The following is a 17,813-nucleotide window of genomic DNA, read 5'->3' as shown; positions in this document are numbered from 1 at the left end:
GTCCCTTCCCCATCCCCATCCCTCAAGCTCTCCAGGAATTGTTGTTTCTGTCTTTCCTAATGTGTAACATTCTCACAGGCATAAAATAGTAAGTACCTCACAATTATTTGTATTTGCATTTCCCTGGGCATCAGTAACTTTGAGCATTTTTTCATATATCTGTGGGCTCTGCTGCATTTCTTCTTTGGGGAAAACTCTGCCCATGTCTTCTCTGATTTTTCAGTGGGCTTGTTTGCCCTTTGACTACTGAGTTTGGTGAGTTCTTCATATATTTTGGTTGCAGTAGACTTTTTTTTTTTATTTGTTTTGTTTTGTTTTGTTTTTAAGGGAAAGTAGTTTTACCAGAAGCATTAGAACATTCATATTGCATCATCAACTTGTTTTTTTGTTTGTTTGTTTTTACTTTTAGGTGTTCATTATTCTATCTAATTTAAAATGTATTTATTGAACTCGCCTTCCATACTATTTGCCTATTTATTTGATGAAACTTTGGGAATTTGATAGCTAATAATAGAAAGCTCAAGAGTAGACAGAACCATTAGTATAGTCATGCAAGGCTCATCATTTCTTTTAGTATAAATGACAGAGTCAGAAAAGCCTTGCTTTCAGTAAAAGTGCAGCAGACTTTCCTGCCTGATGTACCAGAGGCTCCAAGTCCAATCTCTTGCACCACCATACACTAAAACTGAGCAGTGCTCAGGCTTAAAAAAAAAAAATTTTTTTTTCTTCAAAGTACAAAAGCATGATCCTCTTCCAAACATAAAAGGGGAATGCATCTTGAAGATTAGATTCTACTCATAGATAAAATGAGGGAAACCTAGAAATACCATAATCACTTCAAGAGAATCTGAGGGGACACATGTAAAGATCATGAATATTGAAATGAGTATGCTAATGAAACAAGACTGGCTTTTCCTGGGAGAGACTTAGAGAAGCAACTGAATGTCTACTAACTGGGAGAGAATGTGCATATCTGTCAGTTACCTGTAGTTTACAAAGTTGTAAAAATGGTTCAGAGACAATGAAAGGCTAGAATCAGATTAAAGGAAGGGAGTGCTGGAGGCAGACAATGCAGTTTCCTGCTGGAGCACAATTTTTCTTTGCAGTGTGAAGGGATTCTGAACAATGCCTCCACTCTGGCATGTGGATTATTATTTTCAGCTGAAAACAGTGAAGGCCCAGAAGGTTCAAGAAAGCTTTTACCTCCTCCCCCTTATCTGCCTAGAAGAATTTAGTTAGAGGGCCTATTCTAGGGACAGAGCTATATTACTCTAAGAATTCAGGAAGCAATTTTAAAAGAAAAAAATGCAAAACCTGTATATTTGGAATCTAGGAACTGCAACTTGGGAAACAGAAATTTAGGCAGAAGTCTCTATTATGTCCTAAGGAGGGGAGAGAAAAGATGAAGTCATAGAAAATGAGGTATTGATTGAGTTAATGATCAGGTAAAGGAGTCAGAAGATAATAATGGTCAAAAGAGTGGGTAAAAATTCACTTCTATCATTCTTTTCAAACATTCTTGCTCTTGTTGGCTTCTTGGGATATTGGCAGCTTGGCTCAATCAAAGGTCAGGTCTAATTTACAAAGCAGTTTCTTCACAGTGGCTGCTTGGCCCTCAGTTTCAATATGGCTCCAGTTATGCTACTTTTCAGAGACTTCATGAGACAACTACAATGAAGATGAACTGTGTAGTAGGCTGGGAAGTCACTGAGCAAATCTATTTGTTTAAAGTTCTCTCCATTTATCTTTGTCTCTGCCTGGCATGACAAACATCTGTTTACCAAAACACTTGTGTTTCCTATCTTCCTTTCTTGAATTCCCAGATTCATAACCACTACCTAGCCCAGAGCTGTATGAAGAATTTATTATTGTCCAACTTAACCACAGGTCTCATCTTTGAGGTTCCCATACATACAAAACTAAATTTGTTTTCCTCCTGTTATTATTCCGTCTCTTAGAGTAAGGGCCAGGCAAGAAACCTAGAAAAGTAAAGGGGGAAAAAAAAAATCACTCATAAATGAAAATAACTTTGTGGACTGTAGCATTTTATTGTGAGTTCTATTTCTTCATATCTGGAGAAAGACCTCAGAAGGGGTCTGGGTGTGGACAGGAATCACCTAGAAAACACTTTAAAAAAAAAAAAAAAAAAGCTTCAACCTGCATGGAAAGTTCTAGCAACTGTTCTGAACAATTAGATGACCTCCTTTTCGAGGCTAGTGTCCAGACTGAAGGAGATCTAGAAATTCAACCAAGTGCGGTATTTATAGGTAGAGTCTTTCTCCCTGATCCTTTGAGAAGTTTTGTGACTTAATTCACATTTAAGGGTCATGAAACTAAGTTTAGTTGAAAAGAGGGTAAAAGGGAGCTGGGCGGTAGCGCAGCGGGTTAAGCACACTTGGTGCAAAACTCAAGGACCAGCGTTATGATCCCGGTTCGAGCCCCCAGCTCCCCACCTGCAGGGAAGTCGCTTCACAGGAGGTGAAGCAGGTCTGCAGGTGTCTATCTTTCTCTCCCCCTCTCTGTCTTCCCCTCCTTTCTCCATTTCTCTCTGCCCTATCCAACAACAATGACATCAATAGCAACAACAATAATAACTACAACAATAAAAAAAGGGCAGCAAAAAGGAAAATAAATAAATATTTTTAAAATTTTTTAAAAAGAAAAGAGGGTAAGGACCAGTGTGTCTGTTAAGGGCCACAGGAAAAGGAAAAATTGCAAATTAAAGAAAGTTTTTTTAAAGGAAAGAGCAAGATACAGAAGAATAGAAATAGAAAACACCAGAGGAATCAGCTTCTACTGGGGCTGCCTATGATATCTTCCAATAGAGCTACTGTGTTACTAAAAACACCATTTCCACTCCATGCCCATAAAGAGTAGGAGTGAAAAAGAAACTTTATTTTGAAAGTTACACTTTTTTGTAGGTTCCTTTCCCAAGAAGAAATCTAACTCATGTGGTCATTTATTTATTGATTTATTTTTACAAAATTGCCCAAACATACTGTAATTCCATTACAGTAGATATGAAATATCTCTTCAGCTTTACACTTTCAAATCCACCCCCCACACACACACACACACACTTTTTTCCCCCCAATACTTTCCTCTTTACACAAAAATTGAAAATGACAAAAGCTTAAATTAAAGCTTTCTCTGGTCTCATTTATTTTTTTTTTCTTTAATACTCTTGTAAATGCACTGAACGAAAGGAAACTTATTTATAACCCTAAAGGGGAAATTTGTGAAAATGCCAGTTGAGACTTACTCAGAGACTAAAAGGAAATGTGAAAAAGGATACTTTAGGGGTGGGAGAGACAGCATAATGTTTATGCAAAAAGACTTTGGTGCCTGAGGCTCCAAAGTCCCAAGTTCAATCCCCACACACCACCATAAGGCAGAGCTGAACTGTGCTCTGGACTCTCCCTTTCTCTCTCTCATTAAAATAAGAAATACATATAACCTATTTTAGAAAAAGAACGTTTATGTGGAGAACTGTCTGGTGGTCCTAAGAAGACTGTAAGAATCACTAGGGACTGGAAATTCAGAAAAGACAGCTTGGGGGTGAGAGCATACTAGATCTTCTATCTAATCGAAATGGAATTCTAGACCCACTCTCAAAATAAAAATCAGAGACTTTGGTGACTATCTCGCTTAACACAAAATTAGAGGTAACACAGTGAGTCCTTCAGATATGTGGATTCTGTGCCCACTGATTCAAACAAGTGTGGACTGAAAATAAGTATGACTATTCTTTCTACACTGAACATGTACAGACACATATTCTTTGTTGCTGTTGCTTAAACAGCACGGTATAATAACTACTTACATAGCATTTGCATTACACCACACATCATAACTAATCCAGAGAAGACTTAAAATATGTATAAGGCTGTAAATAGGTAAGTGCAAATACTACCCCATGTTATTTTTGGTTATTTAGATGGGGGGGGGGGCGGAGAGAAGGAAAAGCAATAGCTCTGAAGCTTCTTCAAGCCTTCAGTGGGAACTAGGCTCAAACCTGGGTCACACACATGACAAAGTAGTGCACTATCCACGTAAACTATTTTGCTACCCCACTAGTTTATGAAAGAGACTTGAGCATCTCAGGATTTTGGTATTCCCAGCAGATACCAAAGAACACTGTCTTATCTTGAATTAAATCCTTAAGTAACTATGAACACCAGGAAAGCAAGGCATTCCCAGTGCTTTTTCTCTATACCATGCAGTGTAGCCAGCCAGCAGACTCCCTCTCGGCAGAGTCCATGGTGGCCACCTACCAGCACAGAAGAAGATAAAGGTATGGGGGATAGATAAGAGTAGAGGGTAGAAGAAAGTAAATACCTTGGGCACAGAATCAATTAAAAAAAAAAGAAGAAAATAAAGAAAAGAATCAGTTCATTTAAATAAGCCAATGAAAAGTTCATTCCCGGTAAAGACAGGTTGTGATAATAAGCCAAACATAAATTTGCATGTCATCGTTTTTCTTCAGTCACCCTCAGGTACCTGTGTGCAAACAAGCACCATCTTTATTTTCCTAAATAAAATGTGTGTTGCGTCATCTACAAGATCCCTCAATATTTTGTGGGAAACTAACGAACCAGACACTATGGAAGAGAGGGGCCTGTGGCCTGCACAACAAAACACTATGTTTGAATGAATAAAAAAAAAGGGGGGGGGTTAAACCAATGGAAAGAATGCTGCTTGAGCCTTTGTGAAATCACATTCAAAGAAATCGTTTGATCCAGCAGAATAGTTTCTTTTCGTTGTTTTAACCTAGGGGCTGAATGTCTTTTTTTTTTTTAAGAGCATCTAGTATTGTTACTGTTAAGAAAAAAAATTTGTGAGGAGAGACAACCAATAAAACTTACAGAAGCTTCCTCCTGATAGTACACATTGTTTTAAAAGGAGCTATAGAGCTATTGTTTTCCTTTTACCCTTCCCTAAAAGCTATGAGGTGTACAAAATCTATCCAAATTGCACTCCGTGCTTTCTAGTTGTCATGTATTAAGCAATATCACACATAAAACTTCCAAGTTTTTAAACCCCATTCAGAGCTTTAAATAAAGGCAAGCTGCACAAGGAAATGGGCAGAGAGCATACTACTAAAGATAGCAACATAATTACTGTCATGGAAATTATCTCCTCAAAACTGTGCTAGAACAATGAGATAAAAGGATTATCTCGACAAAATTTGAATAAGTAAACCTGCAATTGTTTCAGAATATGCATGCCTTTCCCATCCACAGGCGGTGGGAGGGGGAAAGAGCTCCTTTAATTTCAGAATCGTCACATCCTTCCTGTTCATTTGCATTTGGGGAGCTGTTCCACTGTGTATTCATTTGCTGGTGAGCTAATGTTCCCTGCTTGATCAGATAAGAGAAGGATAGAATTGCTAATGATGAAAGGAGGTAGCACTAGAACAAGAAAGCAAAGCAGCCCTTCCTTTTTCTCACCTAATCTGAATGAATCTGAATATCACCCCTCAAAACATTTTTTTTTTCTCATGGTAAAGTTGGAGCCATTACCCACTGCTGGGTTAGGACATTGCAAATTGAGTTCTTTGGTTTTTTTTTTTTAAGTGCCATTCAAAGAAGGATTGTGATGTCATTGTGCTGACTAGCTGTTCTGTTCTGGCTACTTGTGTGCTCTTGTCTGGTTAATAAATTGAGGGCAATTTAATTCAATGTCACTCAATAGCATTAGCTGTTTTCCAGGTACTATGGAAATAGTAACACTGAGGTCTTGTTCTTTATTTAGTAATAATAAAAAAAAATCAGAATAGAAAGTTAGGAAGCTGTGATTCAAAGAAATCTTTGAATTAACTGAATAACTGGGTATTTAGTAGAAGCAGTGTGATCAGAGAACACATGTATGCCAAAATTAAAGAGTAGAGCTGCCACCTTATCTTGTATTAAGGTTAAATTCATGTGAATCTCTTGAAGGACAGTAACTTATTATACTAAGATAAATCTAAGGCAGGAACCCAGAATTGGTTGTTGGAGCTGGGGAAAAAAAGAATGGGGAATTGCTATGAGTTCAGGCATCTCCATTCTGAATGAAACAATCAACTTCTTCCTCATCTTCCGAGATTATAAGTCTCCAAAAGTCTCTAAAATAGGAGATTCTATTCTTTTAGTAAAACTATGAAGAAACACCACCATAATGATCAACACCACATTGATATAGATGTTTTAAACTAGGCAACAAATCCCAAATGCAGTCAATTATGCTAAGACCCACATTACTGAGATACACCTTAATTACAGTTTTGACTCACCCAAAAATGGAATCTTAAGCTAGTATGAAGAGAAATATTTCCTCCTCCTTGACTAAGAGGGACCCTAGAATAAAAGACAGATTAGCAGGAGAAAAGCAAATTAAAATTTACATGTATGGGAGCAGCAAGACATGAGATCCAGAGAAATTGTAAAGCAAGTAGTTTTTATATCTTTCCTTGCCATGTTATTATTATTATTATTATTATTTATGTATTGGGTGGAGACAGCCAGAAACCAAGAGGATAAGGAGAGATAGAAAGAGAGAAAGAAAGAGACACCTGCAGCACTGCTTCACCACTCACAAAGACTTCCCACTGCAGGTGGGGACTAGGGTCTTGAACCCAGGTCCTCGCACATTGTATCATGTGCACTCAGTCAGCTGTGCCACCATCAGGCCTCACTTTTATATCTTTTTAACAAGGAGACAAGTCATGTTAGAAGATAGCTAACCTGGACAGTGTACCTGCTTCATTATGCAAATAAACCAGGTTTGACCCCAACCCCCACTGCAATGAAGGAAACTTCGTGCTGGGCTTCTCTTTTCTCTTCTCTTCTCTTCTCCTCTCCTCTCCTCTCCTCTCCTCTCCTCTCCTCTCCTCTCCTCTCCTCTCCTCTCCTCTCTTCTTTTCCTTTCTGTCCCTCCTATCTGAAAAAAGTCATCCAGAAGAGGAAAAACCCCAGCAATAACATTAAAAAAAAAAAAAATCAAGGAAACAATTAGTTTCCATCTTTGAAAAACACAAGGAAAGTCAGTGTGTCCTTTTTGCATGGTTAATTCCTTAAGTATTCAGAATAATAGATATACCCAAGTGACATATTTGGGAGCAGCCTTCTTGGCCCTGTCACCTGTTCACCAGGACCTGCCTGATTGATGATCAAGAGTTAGGGGGCATTTTTCCTATGTCCCTGCCCTCCCCTAAAGGAAAGAGATTGTGACCTCTAATGATTTCCTTGTTCCTGTTTATGTTTTAATAAAGGATGAGAGACAGAAAAAGACAGAGCTGGGAAGAGAGAGGGATAAAGAGGAGAGACACCTGCAATACCATTCATGAAGTTCCCCCCTGCAGATAGGGACTAGAAGCTTGAACACCAGTCCTTGTGGATGACAAGGTCTTCACTGCACTAAGTGAACCACCACCTGGCCCCTCCTAGGGAACATTTTAGTCATGGGGGGCAGGGTGGCAGGCAGTGGAACAGCCAGTTAAATGCACATAGTACTATGTGCAATGACCTGGATTCGAACCCCCAATAGCCACCTGCATCAGGGGCGCTTGACAAGGAATAATGCAGGTCTGCAAGTGTCTTTCTCTCTCCCTTTCCCTCTCCCCCTCCCTCAATATAGAATAAAAATAGGAAATGGGGGGGTAGCACTGAACCCCAACAATAACCCTGGAGGAAAATAAATAAATAAATGAAAAGCATAAGCATAAAGCACTGAACTACTTGAGTAGACTTAGTATCTTTTTATCTATTGCCTTTGGGGTCAAGCATTTCCCTGGAGAAGAGCTCTAGAGTGAGCTAAGGCATAAATTTGGTTTACTACTAACGCTTTCTAGCATTCCTGTGCCAGTTACAGTGATGAGACCTGGCTTAGTAGTGAAGTCTGCCAGATTGAATAATGACAAAGGAGTAGGTTAGGAACTTGGTGTCTCATAATGCTGGTGGAACTGGACACCAATCCTTGTCAGTCTTAGAGAGCTAAAGTAACTATGGTATGGTCACATTCTTGGGTGGGGGGACTAGTGTTTTCTACATAGTCTTTTTTTTTTCTTACCAAAGGTCTGTGTCCCCATCTCACCCCTATAGATAACCACTAGAGTTACTCCACTGTCTTAGATATAATTTGACATCTTTTTAACATTCATATATGTTCGATCCTCTATATTCCAAATATGAGTGAAACCATTCTGGTAAACCAGTCCTCTACCTCCTTACTTGCTTCACTAAGCACGATCTTCTCCAGTCCCATCCACAGGTCCTTGTACTTCGTACTATGCACGCTTAACCCAGGTCACCACCTGGCCCGGTAGTTTCATTTTTCTACCTGTAGTTGTCCTATTCACCCAACACTATTTCTTAAACAGACTTTCTTTCCTCCACTGGGCAATTTTGGTCTCTTTATCATATATAATGTGTCTATACATGTGTGGGTTTATTTCTGGGTTTTCTATCCTGTCCCATTGGTCATTTGTCCATTTTTGTTCCAATACCACTGTGTTAGCTAGTATTATTATTATTTGTTAACTATTATTGCTTTGGAACATAAATTGAAATAAGGGATTGTGGTGCCTCCATTTTCCTTTTTTCCTCAGGAGTTTTCCTGCTATTCGTGGTTTTTTTTGTTTTTTTAGTTTCACACATATTTTTAGATAAGTTGTTCAATTTCTTGAAATATGCCATTGGAGTTTTAATAGGGATTGCATTGAATCTATAGATTGCTTTTGGCAAGATTGCCATTTTAATGATGTTTATTCTTTCAATGTATGAACAGAGGATGTTCTTCCATTTTTATTTATTATTTTAATTTTTATTTATTCCCTTTTCTTCCCTTGTTGTTTTATTGTTGTATTTATTATTGTTGCTGATGTCATCGTTGTTGGATAGGACAGACAGAAAAGGAGAGAGGAGGGAGAGACAGACCTGCTTCACCGCTTGTGAAGTGACTCCTTTGCAGATGGGGAGCTGGGGGGCTTGAGCCGGGATCCATACACTGGTCCTTGCACTTCACACCACGTGCGCTTAACCTGCTGCACTACTGCCCAAATCCCCATTTATTTATTTTTTTACAAGAACATCCCCATTTATTTATTTTTTTTACAAGAACACTGCTCAGGTCTGGCTTATGGTGGTACAGGGGGATTGAACCTGGAACTTTGAAGCCTCAGGCATGAGAGTCTTTTTTGCAGAACCATTATGCTATCTACCCCCACGCTGTTCTTCCATTTCTTTATGTCATCCTTTATTTATTTTAACAATGTCATTTAAAATGCCCTTCATGGGCCAGGCAGTAGTGCATTGGGTTAAACACACATAGAAGGAAGAGCAAGGAACCATGCAAAGATCTCGGCTTGAACCCCCAGCTCGAGCACCCCGGCTCCCCACCTTCAGGGGGTAGATTCACAAGTAGTAGTGAAGCAGGTCTGCAGATGTTTTTCTTTCTCTCTCCCTCTCTATCTCCCCCCTCCCCTCTCAATTTCTCTCTGTCCTATCTAATAAAAATGGGAAATATGTCCATCAGGAGCAGTGGATTCATAGTGCAGGCATAGAGCCCCAGCAATAACCCTGGAGGCAAAAAAAAGAAAGAGAGAGAGAGAGAGAGAGAGAGAGAGAAAGAAAGGAAGGAAGGAAGGAAGGAAAGAAGGAAGGAAGGAAGGAAGGAAGGAAGGAAGGAAGGAAGGAAGGAGATGTTCTTCACCTTTTTGTTAGGTTTATTCCTAGGTATTGTGTCTTTTTTTTTTTTTTTAAATTCAATGGCAAGTAAGATTGTTTCCTTCAGCTCCCGTTCCTCTGGCCCATCTTTTGTATAAAGAAATGCTACAGGTTTATGAATACTGGTTTTGTAACCTGTTACATTACTGAATTTATTGATGATTCCCAGTAGTATTTTTGGCAGAGTTTTTGGGGTCCTGTAGGTATAATTGCACATCGTCTTCAAACAATGATCATTTAACTTCTTCCTTTCCTATTTGGATTCCCTTAATATCTCTTTCTTGCCTGACTGATGGTGAGGACTTCTAGGACTATGTTGAATAGAAATGGTGAGAGTGGACATCCTTAACTAGTTCTTGATTTTAGGGGAAAAGCTCTAGTGTTTGTTTGTTTGTTTGTTTATATATTTGCCTCCAGGGTTATCACTGGGGTTCGTTGCCTGCACTGAGAATCGACTGTTCCTGAAAGCCATTTTTTCCATTTTTGTTGCCATCGTTGTTGTTATTGTTGTCATTGCCATTGTTGTTGCTGCTTAGAACAGAGAGAAGTCAAGAGGGGAGGGAAGACATAGAGGAGGAGAGAAAGATAGATAGACACCTGCTGACCTGCTTCACTGCTTGTGAAGCGACCCCCCCTGCCCGTGGGGAGCCGGGGGTTTAAACCGGTTCCTTACTCCTGCCATTGCACTTTGTGCCGTGTGCACTTAACCCACTACACTATACCACCCACCCCCCACCCCCAGAACATATTCTAAATTAAGAGTAACACACAAACAAAAGCAGCATTGCACCACCATTTCTCTCTTTTTGTTTCTGCACAATCATTTTTCAGTCACTGCACTGGCCATATTTCACCCACAATCTCCCATCCCACTGAGCCTAACTAAGATAATGACAATAACAGAGAAGACAGAGAGAAGTGAATGGAGAGGAAACTGACAGGAAAGACAGTGATGGGAGAGAATGTGTTTGTTTGTTTGTTTGTTTGTTTTTGGATTTTGAATGGAGTGAATGATGGTACTTTTATTTAGATAGGACTCTGGGTAAAGAGGTTTGGAGGAAAAAGATCATAATGGGGAAGAATAGAAACAAGGACATTCTGAAAATAGAGAAATGTGAACATGTGAATCAATACCCAAAGGAGATTGTAAGGAGCCAACTAGGGAACAGGTTGATGGGCTCACTTTAGAGAAAGGGAAGAAAAACACTCTTCCTCCAAACTAGGAGACATCTTGTTCTAATCTAAACTAGGGAACTAACACTTAGTGATGATTCTTTGTTTTTTACTTTTAAAAAATTTTATTTATTCCTTTTGTTGCCCTTGTTGGTTTATTGTTTTAGTTATTGATGTCATTGTTGTTGGATGGGACAGAGAGAAATGGAGAGAGGAGGGGAAAACAGAGAGGGGGAGAGAAAGATAGACACCTGCAGACCTGCTTCACCACTTGTGAAACAACTCCCCTGCAGGTGGGGAGCCGGGAGCTCCAAACTGGATCCTTCCACTGGTCCTTGAGCTTCGCGCCGTGTGCACTTAACCCGCTGCACTACCGCCCGACTTCCCTGTTTTTTACTTTTTGTGCCTGGTAAGACACTCCAGTGCTTTCTCATATGTTAGGAGGTTGTTAAAGAGACCAGGCTATAATGTGACAGTTTTTTATTTTCTCTATGCTATAGGACAAGGACACTGGATCTCAGACGAAAATGATGAATACATCTGGGTGATCCATCAGATAAAGTGAAAGGAAAATAACTGGGTAGAAATACTACGGAAGTCAAGTAGTGCTTGAAAAATAGATATGCATAGGGCAATAGTAGAACTTTTTTTATTGATTTAATAAGGATGAACAAGACCGTAGGATAAAAGGGGTACAATTCCATACAATTCCCACCACCAGAGCTCTGCATCCCCTTCATTGGAAGCTTCCCTATTCTTTATCCCTCTGGGAGCATGGACACAAGGTCATTATGGGGTACGGAAGATGGGAGATCTGGCTTTTGCAATTGCTTCTCTTCTGGACATGGGCATTGACAGATCGATCTATACTCCCAGGCTTTCTCTTTCCATAGTGGAGCAGGGCTTTGGAGAGGTGGGGGTCCAAGGTACATTGGTGAGGTCAACTGCCCAAGGTACATTGGTGTCATGGTAGCACCTGCAACTTGGTGGCTGAAAAAGCATTAAGACACAAAGCACAAACAAATTATTTAATAATTAGGAACCTAAAGGTAAAAATATAGCAAATGAGATTTGGGGTCTCCATTTTGGAAAAAGCTAGTAGGTTTATTTTAGGTATATTCCAAGGGACCTGTGTCTTTACTAATTTTTGCCTGAGCCCAACAGCTAACATGCAGGAGGGCTAAAGGTTTTGTCTGCAGAGATGGCATCAGAGTTGGAAATAGGACTAGAAAGTTGGGTCAGGGCAAAGAGTAGCTCCCAAATATGGGAAAAGTATATAAATACTGTTGAATTTAAACCCCATCAATTTAATCTGGGGCTCATATCTAGTGCAGGAGACTATGTAACCTCTGCATCCCTGTCAGTCTGAGCTCACATTCTGTGGTCATAGCTAGGAACATTCTAGGCTGCACTCAGTGCAGGACTCATCCTCCTCGAGTAGCAGAGTATGTTGACCCAACCTCCTTTAGGAGAATGGGGCAGTCCCTACCAATGTTGACCCACATTGAGGGCAAGGTTCTGTAGATGCCTACAGGAGGGTCTACAATGTTGCTCCTGATGGAGATGACTAGTGACAGTGGAGAGAAGGATCTGCTAGAGGTCTAGGCCCATCTTGTCTGTGTGAGAATTCCAGGATTCTCTGACTAGGGCACCAGATGATGGGGTGACATGGTAGGGACCAAAAGAGTCATCATTAAAGTATACCATTCTATTTCCCTTATCCAGCTTTTGTAGTCCTTACTTTGTCTGACAACATTAGCCATGGAGTGATTGAGGGAAGTGAAATAGGATGTAGGTGAGGACGTACGGTATCTAGGTCTGAATATACTTTAGGTATTTGATTTTTAGAAAGTGCCTTTTTTAGTTCTTCCTACTTTATTGGTAGTCTGCTTTGTTTTAGACAAACCAAATGCCATGCTGACCTAATTGAGGGTCCATTATAGTCAGAATGGGAAGAAATCACTTTCTCTGTTCTTAAAAACAGCTGCATTATTTGGTGTGCATGTTAGGTTATCTTATTTTTAAATAATTTTTTGTTGAAGTAGCATTGCATTATATAATATTGTACAAGTCTTAGGTATTTAACATTAAAATTAATATCTGTTATAATACCACTGAAAATCCAATTCTACCTTTTGCTGCACAATTGACCTCTTTTGATAGATTCACCCACCCCTTCCTGATCTTGTTTTATAGTCTAAAACAGGGATGGGAAACATCCTGTAATAGAGCTATATAAAGGCTATTGAAATCATTTAGTCTGGTTCAACCAAGGTAAACACAGGCAAGACTTGAAATCCATTAAGTCTAGAAACTTATGTTTTTTTTCCCCCCTGAGTACTGCTCAGCTATGGCTTAGGGTGGTGCTGGGAATTGAACCTCAGAGACTCACACATGAAAGTCTCTTTGCATAATCACTGCCCTGCCTCTCTAGTTTATCTTTTCTTTCTTTAATTTTTATTAGTGATTTAATAATGATTAACAAGATTGTAAAATAACAGGGGTATAATTCCATACAATTCCCTCCAACAGAGTTCCATACTCCATCCACTCCACTGGAAACCTCCCTATTATTTTTTTGTTTAATTTTTTATTTATAAAAAGGAAACATTGACAAAACCATAGTATAAGAGGGGTACAACTTCACACAATTCCCACCACCAGAACTCTGTATCTATCCCCTCCCCTGATAGCTTTCCTATTCTTTAACCCTCTGGGAGTATGGACCCAAGGTCATTGTGGGATGCAGAAGGTTGAAGGTCTGGTTTCTGTAATTGCTTCCCTGCTGAACATGGGTGTTGTCAGGCTGATCCATACTCCCAGTCTGTCTCTCTCTTTCCCTAATGGGGCAGGGCTCTGGGGAAGCAGAGCTCCAGGACACATTGGTGGGTTGTCTGCTCTGGGAAATCTAGTCCCATCCTGCTAGCATCTGGAACCTGGTGGCTGAAAAGAGACTTAACATACAAGCCAGACAAATTGTTGAACAATCATGGACATAGGATGACATTGGACTCTCAGGCAGGAGGTCACGAGATCAATACCCAGCAGCACATGTACTAAAGTGATGTCTGGTTCTTTCTCTATTTCCTCCTATCTTTCTCATTAGTAAATAAATAAAATAATTTTAAAAAGAAGAAGGGGGTCGGACGGTAGTGCAGTGGGTTAAGCGCACATGGTGCAAAGTGCAAGGACCAGCGTAAAGATCTTGGTTCAAGGCCCTGGCTCCCCACCTGCAAGGGAGTCGCTTCACAGGCATGAAGCAGGTCTGCAGGTGTCTATCTTTCCCCCTCTCTGTCTTCCCCTCCTCTTTTGATTTCTTTCTGTCCTATCCAACAACGAACGACATCAACAACAACAATAATAACCACAACAAGGCTACAATAACAAGGGCAGCAAAAGGGGGGGAAAAATGGCCTCCAGGAGCAGTGAATTCATGGTGCAAGCACTGAGCCCCAGCAATAACCCTGGAGGCAAAAAAAAAAAAAAAAGCAGGAAAATCTGAGGGAAACAAGATTTTTTTTTTTTTTTAATTTCCACCAGGGCTATTGCTGGGGCTCAGTGCCTGTGCAAGGAATCCACTGCACCTGGTGTCCATTTTTTCCTTTTATTATTATTTTTATTTTTATTTTTATTTAAGGATAGAAAAAATTGAGAGGCAAGGGGAAGGTAGGGAGGGAAAGAGAAAGAGAGATACTGGTAGCTTGTTCTGCTGCCTGTGAAGGTTCCCTCTGCAGGTGGGGGCTAGGGGACTGATCCTGGATCCTTACACATGGTAACATGTGCATGACTGCTGGGCCCCAGTAAGTGGACTTTAACATACAGCTTAAATGTTCAGAAAACAAGCCAGTTCATTACTGTCATGCCTCTCCCATTAAATCACTTATCAGGTCCTCTTGACTGTCATAAAGATATTTAGAAGTGTTATAAACAGCCTTGAAAAAAATGTGGTCTTTTTTTTTTCATTGCTGATTGTATTGGTTAATGATAATTGCTGGAGCCAGCTGGAGGCAGCTATACACACAGGACAATCTTCAAAAAAGAAAAAAAAAGAAAAAGACTTAAAATGTCTGACAGAAATGTGAGGAGTGCTTCTAATGATAGCATGGGAGTAAGTGTGCAAAATAGCACATATGAAAACATCCTAATATGATAATTCACATTTTATTTGAGTCTTTTCTACTGAATTTTAAAACAGGAAAAACATGCTACTAAGAAACATCTCTCATGTAGAAACACTGCATATTTATGTCTAGAGATACTTTATCTATTACCAAGATTTCAAAGAATCTTCCATATTGGGACCGCTCCTTCATTAAAACATCTGTCTAGGAGTCAGGCAGTAGCACAGCAGGTTAAGCGCACATAGTACAAAACACAAGGACCGGCCTTAGGATCCTGATTCAAGCCCCTGGCTCCCCACCTGCAGGGGAGTCGCCTCACAGGTAGTGAAGCAGGTCTGCAGGTATCTGTCTTTCTCTCCCCCTCTCTGTCTTCCCCTCCTCTCTCCATTTCTCTCTGTCCTATCCAACAACAACAACAGAAATAACAACAATAATAAGCACAACAACGATAAAACAACAAGGCCAACAAAAGAGGGAAAAAAGTAGCCTCCAGGAGCAGTGGATTTGTAGTGCAGACACCAAGCCCCAAAATAACCCCAAAGGCAAAAAAAAATACATTTGGCTACCTTCCTTTTCATTGCGGACACTGGATTTCTTATAATCCTACCAAATACATGTCACCATTTGTAGCATTAAGACTGCATACAATTTTGTTAGGCTCTCCTTAGAGAAAAGCTTGTACATTTTTTTAAGTGTTGGTACTGAGATGATTAATATCATTTAAATAGTGATATAACCAGTGTTGATTTTCTACCACTACCTTGGAAATATTTAAACATTATTATGAGTTGGTTCTCCATTCCATTTTTATATCTAAAATTAATGATTTTAGGCTCTATTTATGCCTGTCAACAAGTAATGATCATAGATGTTAGCTGGCTCATAATCCAGAGGTACCAGGTTACAATGTGTTACCATGGAAACTGTGTTTTATTGCATTTTCTCTTCTTGATTTAAGGCATTTGACAATCATAGCAACTGTTTGCCAGTCTTCCCACATCATAAAAAATTCAAAAACACAAGCAGCCAGTGGGGGGGGGGGGCAAAATAAGAGAAGACGGGGCAGTCCTCAACTGTACTTGAACCATACCAGAAACATAAAAAAGAAATGACAGCCTTATATTCAATATGGACCTTTTGTGAATAGTTTATCTCTCCGAAAGTCCAAGAGTGTTGGCAAATTCAATCAGCGGTTAGTCATCAAATGGACCTGTCTGTCTGTGGTTCATTTTGTTTATTGCATCATATATCTTTTATGATCACTGAGACTTTAGCCTGAAACAGCATTTTCTTTAACAAGAGCTGTGTTTCCTTTAACACTGTTTATTGCATCTGAAACATTACTCTTTGAAATCATGGCACATTTTCTATCGAGCAAAGGTCTGTAACCGAATCCTGCATGAATGTGTTTATTCAGGGTCTAGAGGGCTTTTTTTTTTTTAAGCCTCATCCAGTTCATGTAACATTAATCACTTTGCCAGTGTTCAGCTGAGGTCATTGCCACATTCCTAGCAGTATTAAGGCAAGTCAAGATTAATCACGTACATTAAACCTTGGAAGGGGAGCACGTGAAGGGGATCTCAAATTAGACATTTCTGAAAAGATAAGAGGAGGCACTGCAGTAAAATGGGCTTGCTCTGCTGCAGCTTGTCTTTACAGCTCTCTTGCTTTTACTACATGTGCTCAATATAGGCACAGCGAATCCATAGGATAAGGCATCCTTTTTCCTATTTCTAGGAGTGTAATAGGTCGAGTCTAACGTATTGCTAAGCTTTCACTATGAAGACTCATTCACTGTACATTTTTTTTTAAGTACATGCTAACCACCAGGTACCAGCCAGGCACTGTCTATGAAAAGATGAATATGACACAGTCTTCCCTCTCCTGCCTCCTCCAAGAAGCATGTGATTCACCTAGGAAGACTGGTGCCAGATGTGTACAGTCTGACCAGAGTTTTCTGGGAGTACCGGTGGGGTAGGATGGGAAGGGGGAGGGACAATGATTAATTGTAATGTGCCAGGAGCCAAGGCCTTAGCTAAGACTCTCATATAGCCGGTGAGAGGACATTCCGATCATTGGAACTGAGATTACCATCTAGCTGTTTGGAAAGTCGCTCACCTACCTCCCTCCTCCACTACCTTAGCAGAACTTCCTCCTTGTTTATGCATAAATTGTGCCTGTAAAATAAAATTTTCAGAGCTTGATCAGACCTCCTGTCTTGCTCTCATTCTTCGTGTCTCTTGTCCCTTCCATTCTCTCGCCCCCTACCCTAGGTTTCCGTCGATAACCCCGCAGGCCGGGGCAGTAATGAAGTTAACTTTATACGAGAAGAAAGGTGAGAAAAGCAATCCAGACAAGAGGAACAACAGAAATAAATACAGAGTGAGTGTTTTCTGACTAATTAGTGATTCAGTGGGGCTGGAACAAAGGCTCTTGTGGAAGAATTGAAGGAGAGCAGTAGATGAGATTGTCCACTAAATTCAAGCCAGGCTATAAAAATCTTTAAACCTCTACTTCATTTTAAAAGCTGTGAGAAGTCTGTGAAGAATTTTAAGTGAAGCCAAAAAAAAAGTGAAAGAATTTTAAGTGAGGAGTTTTTTAAGTGGGGAATTTTGAGTAATCAAGTTGTATTAAGGGGGCGGGCAGTGGTGTACCCCTTACAGCACACATGTGAGAGACACCTGAGTTAAAGTCCCCAGTGTCCACCTGCGTGGGGAAAGCTTTACCAACAGTGGAGCAGCACTGCTAGTGTCTCTCTTTCTCTCTCCTCTCTCCTCCTTCCCTTTTGGTTTCTCTTAATCTACCCAATGAGTAA

Source organism: Erinaceus europaeus, chromosome 2 (assembly GCF_950295315.1).
Source record: "Erinaceus europaeus chromosome 2, mEriEur2.1, whole genome shotgun sequence".
NCBI classification, from domain to species: domain Eukaryota; kingdom Metazoa; phylum Chordata; class Mammalia; order Eulipotyphla; family Erinaceidae; genus Erinaceus; species Erinaceus europaeus.
Note: the sequence above shows the minus strand (reverse complement) of the source record.